At 37.8% G+C, this 10,135-nt stretch overlaps 1 long non-coding RNA gene across 1 annotated transcript; it reads left to right on the forward strand.

The window, feature by feature from the left end:
* Window positions 1–1,522: 1,522 nt before the first annotated feature.
* On the forward strand, window positions 1,523–6,723 carry LOC135476765 (uncharacterized). The gene is made up of 3 exons (XR_010445130.1): window positions 1,523–3,191; window positions 4,688–4,773; window positions 5,931–6,723. It is a non-coding gene; the product is annotated as an uncharacterized LOC135476765 (long non-coding RNA).
* Window positions 6,724–10,135: the final 3,412 nt, after the last annotated feature.

Consider the following 10,135-nt stretch of genomic DNA (forward strand, 5'->3'; position numbering starts at 1 on the left):
TTATGTGATATGCTACGTCTTGGAAGCATGCACTGCACCCTTAATTCTATGTGTACATCACCTACTGGCATCACCTGCCATTCATGCACCATGTTTCAAATTTCAGTATAATCACTCGGAAGTACTTCTTTTCATGCATGTTAAATTTCTGTTTGTGCAACCCATCAAACCTACAGCCATTGCATATGTCACATATCCTTTTTTTAATACCATTGAAACAAGATTGGCCTTCTTGTCTGAGGGAGTTAGGGAGTTAGCACGCCAGTGCTCCCGTGTGACCCAGGCCCCTCTTGCCAATGCAGTCGCTAAGAGATCAAGTCTAGCTCATGCTAACTTCCTCTCTGGCCGCACATGGGAGGTCTTCCAGCAACTTGTGCATGGTTGTGGGTTTTCTCCTCACTCTGCTCAGTTTCCTCCCACCATAATGCTGTAAAAGTGGAATGTTCTTGAGCGTCAAACACCAATGAAATAAATAAAATAAATTTATCATTTATACAGTATGCCAACAACATGCACAATTTCCAGCATACACTTATTCCCTTCTTTAAATGTTGCGTGCATCAAGCTCCCATAACATTCCCCTAATGCATGTTTATGTTATGCCATTCCCGGCTTCACACTGTCTCAAAAATGCATTTGTGTAAAACCTCTAATTGTGTTTTTGTGTATGGTTAGCAAAAACAGAATACTGTGAAGTACTTAATTTTTGCATGGAACTAATTTTCGTATCAATAATTTACCTCAAAAAATAATTTCAGCGAAAAATATCCAATATTGAATGATGTGCTACAGGTCGTAGTAATAATGAAGTGAAATCTTTGCCAGGCAGATGGGAGTTGAGCTAAGAAAGCCGGTGGGCCAGCTAAATTTTTTTACAGTAGGGAAGGTAAATTATGGTTTAAATATGTACAAACTCTGATGCTAAGGCTTTGTTGGTATAAAACAAAGTGGGAGTTCATTCGTCTGTAGTTAGATCAGTCTTCACTGTGCCAGTAAAGTGAAAGAAAAGTACATTCTAGCATGATCTGGCTTCTAATGAATGTCGCTCTGATACGCGCTATGTCATTGGCTGTGTCTCTCCTGTGATCCAATGAGTTCTAACAAACTGTGAAGTGTGTACAACACAATGGCCGTTTGACAGCTACGGCAATGTTTGCGGTTTCTAACCTGCTACAGAGGACGATCAACACTGAAAAAAATGCAAAACTTACCATGTTGCTTGATAAAGAATGAGTGATTGGCGCCGATAATGGTGAATTCATATGTTTTGTGTTAAACTGCTCAAAATGTGACAGGTCACTTTGCCAGGTGTTTAAAAGTACTCATCAGTGAATCAAAAAGAAGTGACACCTGTTTGAGTACTGCTCACGGTAGGTGCGAAGGTAATCTTCTTACGTAGTGTTAAAGCATCCCCCATTGTTTTAATCTATGATCCAGATCACAAGGATTAGCGACACTGCAGGAAACAAAGGAGGATTAAAGCCACCCATGATGATTCATGTTTGACGTGCTTGAATAATTTGGGCCATATCTTACCTTGGAAAATTTAAGATTTTAAGATTTGTCTTTAGTATTCTCTTAAATACGCAAAAATTAATTCCAGCAGACATAGTTTTGGAGAAAACCCACGAAAATAAATTCCAGAGAATAATAAGTACTTTACAGTAATCCCTTGTATTCCAGGTTCAACTGCTTAAACATTCTGTCTGATGTATGACAGCAGACAAAATGATCTCCTTCACTCTATCTGCACTGGACTATTCTATCTAAAATATATAAGTAATCTGTTCCATAGTGTTTCTTCCCAGTATTTTGATCTCAGTTGTGTCTGTGTTTCCTTGACACTTGTATATTCCTTTAGATCATGTTATATGAATGTCTACTTTACGCCTGTGTCACTTTTGTGTTTAAGTTTCATACATGTAAACTATGTCCCGAAAATCTATGCTAAGCTTAACTCTCTTTGTACAGAAACTATATTATTCTGGTTCCCAAAACCATTAACTGGGTCATCATAAGGCTATAAACTTGTCATGTATTACCAATGCAGGTTCTAATCAACATACTGCTTCAGTTGTTGTTTCTCAGTTCTGTTAGTATTTGTGTATTATTTCAATCTCATGGCTGTATTAAAATCATACAAATTTCCAGGTTCTAAACATATTTTGTTTTTATGTTCACACATCTGTGGCTTGTGCATAGCTGTATATATGTACATCTTTTACATATTGAATTTTTGTTATTTTTTTTTTCCTAAAATGGCTTTTGTTGTTCTCTGGCATCATTATGCCCATGTATTGCAGCTTCTATTATCAGCAGCCTCTATGGTTATACTTTGTAGCTTATGTCATACCCTGGGCATCAGCATCTGCATCCAGTAATGGAGAAAACAATGTTAAACAAAATGTTAGGAGGTGGTACCTTAAAAAGTACTGCAGGTATTGAGCTCAAGGTTTGCACACTTGTAGAGCACAATATCAGGTGGGGGATATTGCATCATAGATTGGGTGTGCGCATATTAAATACTGTAAATTACTGAATACCTGACTTAGTGTATTGTATAATAGAATCACAGTTAAACAAGTGTTAGGGTTGGTATCTTACAAAGTATGTCATGTATTGACCTGAAGTTTTACATACATATAAATCTCCTTGAGCATATTAATTACTGTAAATTACCAAATTCACGATTTCAGTTTTTTATGCATTGGGCTGAAGTTTTGCCTTCATGTGTCTCATACAGGCGAGCCCTTTGGTAGCAGTTCTAAGTTTAGCATAACATATTGTTGTTCGTTTGTTTTTATTGCATTCTTACACCATTACACTTTTTCTGTAAGCCTCATACTGCTTGTGTTGCTCATACATGCTCTTGATTAAAGCCTTCTCTTGTAATATATCCATAGTGTTCCAATTGTTTTATAACCAGAGGCTTGGTCATTTTCCTAACTAATCTAAAGTATGCAACTAATCGTTGTATACTTCGTTGTTATCACATTTATTAAATAATATAAAGTTTATCTTAAATACAAATCTCTTATAACTTGAGGTTCCTTTTATCATACATGCAGTACGTGTTCGGTGAAAAAAAGCATAATTTACATGTACCTTTTTTTTAAATTTCAGGTTTACTTATCCTGAGCATTCTTGTCAATATGGGGTAGGCCAATCTTTTCACCTTTTATGCAACATTGGTAAGTACACATCATCTTTCAAGTTTATCAACAGCCACCTATTTTGCCTTTTCAACCTTAAACTCCTGTTACATTATCTGTTTATGTTCTTCGTTATGATGTTGCAAATCATTGTAAAATACATAGCAACATGTAAACATGGCCACAGTCAACAAGTGAGCTACAATGTCTGTATATGCTACTAGTTTTGCAAACAAAGGCACTTCCCAATTGCACTCAAAGTTGCAACAAGTGGTCTACACCACTCCTGGTGCTGAGGTAATACTTGAGGTTGGTTACAAAACATTTGCCTTCAAACAGTATATTGTAGGTTGCAGGCAGTGGCCCAATGATTAAGGTGCTTGCCTTCCAGTTGCTAGCATGCACAAGATACATATACCCACCCCAGTTTGGAAGGCAATTGTACATTTCCCACTCTTGGTTTTTATGGCTCCTTAAGCATGACAATAATCTGTCGACCATGCTTGTGTGGTCGTTATCAAGTTGGTTTCAGAAGTAACATTCACACAACACAGAATGCACTTGTCTAGCACTGCCAGTCAGAACCTGTGTGTTGCATGTGGCAAAGCTCACCAGCTGCTGGCCAAAGTTTCATCTCTGAAACTGTTGCACACCCAAACTAATCAAACTGTATTAAAACTAGCTGACATACTGAGCAAAAATATCACAGTTTACCAATAAAAAGCTTTTGTTTTCATACCAATTTCTTTCATTCGCACACTTCAAAACTCCCAAGCATCAATTTTAGTTGCATTTCATAAAATGTTACCTGTAAAGTTTTGCATCACAACCTTCTAGTTTTTTCTACACACGGCCTTCGGTATTGCTTCAAACCAAAATCAAGTAAGGTCACTTTCATATGTATATCATTGTTTCACTGTTCATCATATTGCCTCTCCATCAGTGCAACTTCGTCATGGTTCTTCTTATCAATCATAAAATTGCGTCAATTTGGTTAAATGTGTATATGTAGATCCAAGAAACTGTGCCAGTATTAGTAATCCATCTTGTTAACTTGTCTCTCTGCACTGGTTTCCTCCTCACAATTTTATGTTACTTGTTGCTACATGTACATGCACTGTATAGCTGCAGGCATTTCAGTTAATTAGTAACAATAGTTCTTGTTTACTGTCAATTCTCACACCAAACCAGTTAATTCAGATAAAATCCTTTCAAAATATGTGGTTAACTGTGCTTGTGGTTACATTTTTGTCACAGTAACACATTAAATATTATTCAAGGCACAACCATTTGCAGCATCAGCGGTCATTTCATGCCCTCCCTTAGCATAATGTATGTAAATCGTGTAGGCAAGACTTTTACAAAATATATGTGTAATCAAGCTAACAAATACATAAATACACCAAAGTGATCTTTTCACTTAAGGTTATCATGTCTTTTCTGATAAATATATATATCCACTACATAATATTATTCCATTTGCCCAAAAAATTGTTGTACATAGTTTTCTTACCTCCAGCTTTATTATATTACAGATTCATTCAAAGGCATCTTCAAGATCCTTGTCAACCATGATGTAAGCCAAGTGCTGACATTCACCTTTCGTAAAACACAAGTACATGTGAGTGAGTTATGTAAATAAATTCTCCCACCACCGGTACTTCCAAATGTCATTCTTGTAATAAAAGTGTGACACAGTTGCTTTAATCTGTTACAGTTTAGCATTTAACCCATTATTGCAAGCCATAGAGTATAAAGTGTAATGGTTGCCAATACATTTACAGTATAGACAGTAAAACCACAGCAGCCATCAATGTTATTGTTTGCAGATGCGAACAAAATTGGTGTCACTAAATTTCACTTGCAGATGGTGCGTATATTTGGTCTGTGAAACAGTTTGTTCATCTGTGTGTCTATTCAGTCAAAGCATGTCATCAAATAATTGGCTTATATTTGTGAACTTAGTTCCCTTGTACTCTCACCGGTTTCCACCATAATGCTTGCTGCTTTTAAATACGTAAAATATTCCTCAGTCCATTGTAAAACACCAATCAAATAAGTAAATAAACTAGCAGCATCATAATACTCACCCATCTCAATCTCCTCTCAGCTGTAGTTTTAACAGAGTTCATGTATGGCCCTAGTCAGCTGCCTGTATTCAAAGCTATTCGCTTGTCACCAATGCAGTTGCGGTCAGTTCATGTCCTCTGCAGTCCTAGGTGGCAAGGTTTGATAACAACTGGCAGATAATGGTGGGTTTCGAGCCCAGTTTCCTTCCACCATAATGCTGACCGCTGTCGTATAAGTGAAATATTCTTCAGTATGGCGTAAAACACCAAATAAATAAATTGTGGTTTTCCATGGGCACTCCCATTTCATTAACCCATAATACTCATGAACATTATATGAGTTCACAAGTCTTCGGTACAGCATTAAAAAACTATCAGATAAATAAATTAGGAGCATTCGGCCAAATTCAACAAAACATGCAATTTACTTGCAAATCCTAAAAGCCAAATTAAATTATGCACTGCACAACTGACTCTTCAACTCCTGGGTCAGTGCTCATGATTGCCTCATTAGCTTCAGTTAGGTGCATTCCTCCAGAGCTAGTTGTTATTATGTAGTGCACACACTACCCACATTATGTGTTCTTAGTTATTTTTGACACCTGTTCACATCAGCCCAGTGCCAGATGGTTTTAGATATAAATGCTGTTCATGCAACAAATTCTGCTTGGGTATTATGCTTTAAAACACCATATATTCTTCTTTTCAGATCCTCTCCATTCCTCCCCGGAGTACAACAGAAGTCAACATTTTGGGGTGACTAGAGACAGATAAATCCATCATCTGCAATTAATCCTGCCATCTTTCATGAACACTTCACACTTCATTTTATATTTTCACCATTTGTGACGCAAACCTTGTTTCTGCACAGGTAGTCTAAATCACCTCTGTTGAAGCTTGCTGTTTCATTTGGTTTTAATCTCGGTGCATGTGTTATATGAACAACTGCCGTCAGCGTCTAAATTTAGCTTGCCACTGTTTACATATGCTGAGTTCAGGGCCTGCTGTCTGCCTCTGCCTTAGAATGTTCCAGAATACGCTCAGTTCAGGGCCTGTTTGTTTACAAGTGTTCAAGAATTTTCTTATTCTAGAAAATTCCACCAGTCTATATAAGACCTATGAAAGCAGGTCAAAGGAGGAGAATGGAGAATTGAGAGTTTTGGATGCTTTCGCTGTGTGTTACTTTAGTAGGCCTTTTGTGCTGAATTTTGGTGTCTTTATAGCCTCTGGTTTTGTTATAACCTATCTCCACCGAGCACTTGTTCAGTCTGAACTTGTATATTTAATTTGTGCTCTTGTGTACACAGTGGTTATTAGTACACGGACACTGTCTGTGGAATTTTGTGTATATTTCGTCATACACTCAGTTATACTGTGGATTTTCCCTCTTGTGAATATTGCCTCTGTGCATTTTTAAGCATTATGGAGTATATGCGTGCGTTTGGACTCGACACCGTTGTACATGTAAGTACTTTAGTATTTGTATAGATACTGCTATCCTTTCTTGTTAAACTTAAGTACTTTAGTATTTGTGTAAGTCTTGTTATCTGTTCTTGTTAAACCTAATAAATTTGTTGAAAAATAAAATCTGCTGGTTTTGGTTACTTTTTTGTGCGGCTAAACTGTCGTGTATTTCGAACAAGCCATTTCTTTGTAATACAGACAGTTTGGGTCGTAACACATGTAATACAATCCATCAGTTTTCTTGTAAATCATCACTTCATTCGAATAAAGTTTGTCATTTTATTTAAAATAATAATTGAATATAATATTCAATTTTGTCATCTTGGCTTGAGTGAACAAATCATTACTCAGTTCTTCATCAGGTTGCATGGTCATTAACTTACTGGTATTCTTTTATATTATCAAATTAGAATTACAACAGGTAACTATTTCTGCCGTCTGTTTCTCCTGTACATCTTTAGAGCAACTTGGAGGCCTCTGAACCGTATCCAGATGTACAATACTTTTGAGTCTTTATGCCTCATCAATTTTTTCTGTTTTACAGGCAAAATCTTCTTTTTTTTTCTAATGTTTTAGGGCAGTGCAAATATAAAACTCAAAAATCATCTAATTTGTGGCACATGTGGATTGTTCCAGTAATTGTTTAAGACATATTTATGTTATCCAAAAGCCTTCAAAAACAGGAAAATCACAAAATAAAATGGTTAATTTTCAAGTTTATTTTTATTCCTTCTTTCAACTTTTATTGTTGGCTCACCTGTAATGCATAAATATAATTGCTGTATCCTTACATTACAGGTACATATACTAGTATACTTAATCAGGTACTCTTCATTTCCGTCGTCAACACATACCATTCAGTCATCATCCTTCATACATATGGCAAGCATCAATGGGGACAGTTGTGGGTGGTGCAACTACAACATACCCGTAGATGGATACCTCAAGTTGTCTTGTAATAGCACACAGCTACATGAAGCATGGTTAGCAGCTTGACTCTAACTCACAGACAAACAAAGTGTAGGTTCAATCCCGGTGCTTGCAGGCAATCTCAGCTTTCCCAAACATCATAGGCACTTGGTATAGGTCACGGTATGCAGTATCTCAGGGTGCTGTTGAGCAGTCTTGCGTTCATTCAATACCCTGTGCCTTGCATTCTAACATAATATAAACATGCCCAAGACTGGTGGTTTACTCCAGACAGTTTCCTCGAACTACAAAACTTGGTGCCATTGCGTAAGCAAATCAATTTATTAGTCAACATGCAGGCATATGTACGGTGTGTACTGAGCTCAGGTTTTGCACACATGGGGAACAGAACACAAAGACATGTTCCATAGCTCATGCTCTGTTAACATTTTAGTTACCCAAATTCTTCTAATTTTTGGGACATTTATTAGAAGTGCTGAAAGCATAATATTAAATTTCTTTCCTGGCTTTTTGGAAAAGTAAAGATATGTTGTTCGTTAGATGGTATAGCCATGTGAGTGAGTGAGGGCTTGGGGCTTAAAGTCGTGTTTAACAATTTTACAGTCGTATGACGATGAGGGAATCCTTAGAGTGTAGGTAATGTGCCTCCTTGTTGCAGGACGGAATTCCACCGCTCTTTTATCTACTGCTACTTCACTCAGTCGCTTTACCGAAGGGAAGTAAGGCGCCCCGCCTGAGCTATCATACTGATAGGGGTCAATCAATAGTTGCACTATCCCCTTCAGGCTAAAAGTTACAATTTCCTCTTTTAAGGTGACACTTGTTTAAGTTCATATCATTTATGCTTTGTAAGTGTGTTAAGTACCGTAAATTACCAATACTTTATGTATTGAGCTCAAGTTCAACAGGCAGGAAACTCTTTCATAGTTTCAAGTCCCAAACAAACAATTGTCACCAAATGTAGGATACCCGTGGGGAGCATTCTCTCTGACCCGAGCTTGGTACTTGTTGTAGAACAGCGCTACATGACTATGTTTCCAGACAGTCCTCAGGTATCATTCTCTCAATATTTTTATTAAAAAGCTTTTATTTTCTATTAATATATAAAAGAGTAAAATATTAAACATTTGTATCCAGTACTGCTAAAACAAATTAACACAACTATAATTTTATGCCTTATTATAATTAGTATTAAATATGTGTGCATATAAACAATGGCATTGTCATGTATGTGACCAAGTGTAGTTTGTCATGTAATACTGTGCAATTGTGCAAGTCAGTTAGTGTAGAGCACTATGACGCTGTATACCAACTGTAAGTACACACTAATCATTACATATGTTTATTGTGAAGCCATAGTCCCATTCAAAGTGTCCCACTGCACTACAGTCTTGCTTACAATGGCTTTAGTCTGTGCCATCCTTACTAACAATATTTACAGGATACAAGAAGTAGTGTATTGTTCTATTTTATAGAAACTGTTTACCCCAAACAACTGGACCAATTTGATGGAGCCATTGAGCTTGAGTGGAATGTTGAGAAGATGCTGAAGCAGTCTGGTGTGTTTTCTCATCAAAACACAGCTCTCCTCTCTATGGAGAATCATCTGCTGCCATCACATGCCATTTTACACACCGTCTACTCGCATCAATATTCTCTCTCTATAATGCACACACTAGACCAGAACTTTCAAATCCTACACAGTACAATCAACACACATCACATATTAAACCCACCTTCCATAGCCCACCAAAAGTCTCTCTACTTACCTGTACATTACATAACACCTTTTATAGCTCATCCAAATATTTGCACAATGCACACTCTTTAGCCCACCCAGGTCACTCTACACACCTACTTCCATATCCCATTCAACAGTGTACAGACACTACAACCCACCATAACCCACCCTGGTCCCTCTACACACACTCCAACCCACCTTTCAGAGCCCACCCAGGTCTGTATAATAAACACTCTACAACCCACCTTCCACAGCCCACCTGGGTCTGTATAATAAACACACTACAACCCACCTTCCACAGCCCACTCAGGTCAGTATAATAAACACACTACAACCCACCTTCCACAGCCCACCCAGGTCTGTATAATAAACACTCTACAACCCACCTTCCACAGCCCACCCAGGTCTGTGTAATAAACACTCTACAACTGCCCCTCCACAGCCCACTCAGGTCAGTATAATAAACACACTACAACCCACCTTCCACAGCCCACCCAGGTCTGTATAATAAACACTCTACAGCTGCCCCTCCACAGCCCACTCAGGTCAGTATAATAAACACTCTACAACCCACCTTCCACAGCCCACCCAGTTGTGTATAATAAACACTCGACAACCTATCTTCCACAGTCCATCTGGGTCTGTACCATAAACACACTACAACCCACCTTTCATAGCCCACCCAGGTCTGTGTAATAAACACTCGACAACCTACCTTCCACAGCCCACCCAGGTCTGTATAATAAACACACTACAGCCCACCTTCCACAGCCCATCCA

The sequence above is a fragment of the Liolophura sinensis genome, chromosome 10 (genome assembly GCF_032854445.1).
Source record: "Liolophura sinensis isolate JHLJ2023 chromosome 10, CUHK_Ljap_v2, whole genome shotgun sequence".
NCBI lineage: Eukaryota > Metazoa > Mollusca > Polyplacophora > Chitonida > Chitonidae > Liolophura > Liolophura sinensis.